At 33.9% G+C, this 3,045-nt stretch overlaps 1 non-coding gene across 1 annotated transcript; it reads right to left on the reverse strand.

Annotated features, from left to right (window-relative positions):
- Window positions 1-542: 542 nt before the first annotated feature.
- Window positions 543-729, reverse strand: LOC136150972 (U2 spliceosomal RNA). The gene has a single exon (XR_010659965.1). It is a non-coding gene; the product is annotated as a U2 spliceosomal RNA (small nuclear RNA).
- Window positions 730-3,045: the final 2,316 nt, after the last annotated feature.

Genomic DNA, 3,045 nt, shown 5'->3' on the forward strand with positions numbered 1-3,045 from the left:
GTGGTTCGTGTTTCTACGGGATGAAGGATCTAATTGCCAGCGAGCCGTTTCCCTCTCTCCCACTTTCCCGGCCAGTGAGTTCTTTTCCGTGTGGTGTGCTTATGTCCTTGTCAGTGTGGATCTCTAAGTGGTTTCATGGGAAAGATGAAATGCATTGGATACGTAATATGGACAAGAAATGAACTTTGTGATGTTAAGTCAGTGAGATTTCGGGGTTGTTTGTTATCATTGCATTGACTTTCCTATCCTAATACACTCATCAGAAACTTTTCACTGAAATTTATTTATGGTATTCCACAAAACTGAAATATGCCTTGAAACAGTTCTACAGTATAATGGTGGAGGACATGTATGAAGGAGGCAAAAATTATGTGCTTTACTTTAAAGAATTCAATGTAGAACATTCCATTATAGATGGAAAAGATACATATTTTTTTCAGTGATCTCCATTAAATTGCTATATAATCTCTAAAGCAGATTTCTTGCCCCAAATCTTCATCTTAAACCTAACTTAAAATTTTTTTTTTCTTTCTTTTTTTTTTTTTTGGTGCACTGTTCCTGGAAGTACTGCAATACCAGGTCGATGTGTGGAGTGGACGGAGCAAGCTCCCACTCCAACTCCCAGCTCCAAAAATCCACTCAATATATTGTCCTCGGATAGAGGACATATCAGATATCAAACTGATAAGAACAGATACTACACTTGACCTTAGCCAAAAGGCTAACTTTAAATTTTTGTATGTTTTAATTTAAAATAACTTTCCCTTGAAACGTATATTGTCAGTGTCTCTTTATTATCCAATAATGAATTTATAATTTTCTATTTTTATCACAACATTGACAACTAAAAAATACTAAAGAAAAATAAAGCTAATTCAAATTTACCACTATTGTAAGACAAGAAGTATATTCATTACTTAATACTCTACAATGTCTAGAAAAATGCAAACTGTATAACATTTATAGTTCTATGATCTTAATTTTTGTCTACCGTATCTTTTGTATGTTATTAGGATTTATAAATTTTATTTTTGAAAGCTTTGTTTTTGGTGTGAACCACTTTTTAAAATCTTTATAGAATTTGTTACAGTATTTCTTCTGTTTTATGTTTTGATTTGATTTTTGACTGAAAGCCATGTGGAATCTTAGCTCGCTGACTGGGGATCGAATTTGCACCTCCTACATTGAAAGGTGAAGTCTTAACTACTGGATCACCGGGGAAGTCCCAGGATCAATTTTAGGATCTTCCATTTTTTTCTCATTCTGAGGAGCCTTCCCCTAGTCACAGATTGATGCTTTTTTTTTCACCTTTTTCTCCCAGCCCCTCTGCATATATCTTCTGCCAGTGTCCATGGTTTCATCTCAGTTTCCAGCCCAGTTGACTCTCCATTGAACTGGAACACCATGGTAGTCATGTCATAGATTTGTTTGGTTAAAAGGAAATAAGATGATGACCTTAAGCTACTTAGCATGTTGCCCAGCCATTGTTTGTGCTCGATAAATATTTTCTACTAATGTTGTTATGTAAATGAGTTAAGGGGATCCTAAACACCTAGATTTGTCAGGATAAAATTTGTTCTTTATCTTCATCTTTCATGATGATTCTTCAGAAAACAGTTGTTAATAATAGCAGTTGTTATTGTTCAAAATGGAATGTTGCTATTTTAGAGAAGAAAAAAAGAAAAGAATATTTTGGTTAAAATACAAACTACAACAAGTATACACTATTTTTCTAAAGTTCACTGCAAAAAGTTCAGATTTCTCCTTAAACAAGGCAGAGTCTATTGGTTGATACTCTAGGTGAAAGATCAAAAGTAAATCAGATAATCATGAAGACATTCATTGGTATCTGAAAGTGTAGAAGAAAAGAGGGATTTTCTTAGGTGGCATCAGTGATTCATTGACAATTAAAACTAAATGAATGTAGACTATAAATAAGGAAATACTAAACATTTTTCTTAATAGATAACTGTTGCTTTTCAAATGATGGCATCTATTTAGTTGTCTGTTCTACATATCATATATATCTATTTTAAATTGGAAGTTTAAAGGCTAAGTGGTATTGAATTCAGTCAGCATAATGATTACAATTATTTCTTTATTGTAGTCTTGGCAGTTTGATACCATTATGGTTTAAAAAAAAAAACCCCAAACCACCCCTTCAGACACTAAATAACAGGCTAAATTCAGCTTAGGGTAAAATTACTAACATTAAGTTTTAAAATAAAATTTTTAAAAATAAAAATTAGAAAGAAGGAATGCTAGAGCTTTCTTTGAATCTTTCATTTGAGATTTGAATCTCGATCTCCAGTTCACAGAGTGCAGAGTACATTCTTCGAAGCTAGCATCAAGGTCTCTCTTCTCAGTCAATTTTATTTATGTAGAATCTTTCATCAAAAGATCACAAAGAGCTGTCTAACCAGCTATAAAGAAACATAAATCAAAAAGAAAACGAAATGCTCAAACAATAAAATTATACATTAGAGGCCCATTTAAAGCAGAACATTTTAAGATGAGAAAAAAGTCTTGGCTGGAGTATACAGAACATAAGTTATAATGGGAAGCTATTTTATAATTTGGTGAAAAATGAAAAAGGCCCACTTCTAATAGTGGAGAGGCTATTATTAGGAGTGCTCACTTGCATACCAGTGCTGTAATGCAGAGGGTGAAGAGCATAATAATGTGAAGTGGAACTGACAAAATCTGGGGGCACTCTTCTTGCTCCAGTGAGGAAAAAAAAAATTTTTTTTTATTCCATAAACGGGCATTGTGCCCAAGTCTCATGCTCTTTAGCATGTCTATTGCAGATTTCCAGCGTGCCTTTCTCAGAAGGCTCTATGCTAACGTCCCACAGTACATATATAATACCCATATCATACTTATGATATATATCCACCACACAGGGGTCTCCAGCAAGCCGAGGTGATCCTTCAATCTCTGTTGTCATCTTTACTTGCTTCTTCAGCACAGATTAATTCAGTGTCCCCCAAGTCTCAGGATTTCTAATTTATGGTAGGAAAATATTCATTTTAATGTCCCCAAGCA

This window comes from Muntiacus reevesi, chromosome 19, assembly GCF_963930625.1.
Source record: "Muntiacus reevesi chromosome 19, mMunRee1.1, whole genome shotgun sequence".
NCBI lineage: Eukaryota > Metazoa > Chordata > Mammalia > Artiodactyla > Cervidae > Muntiacus > Muntiacus reevesi.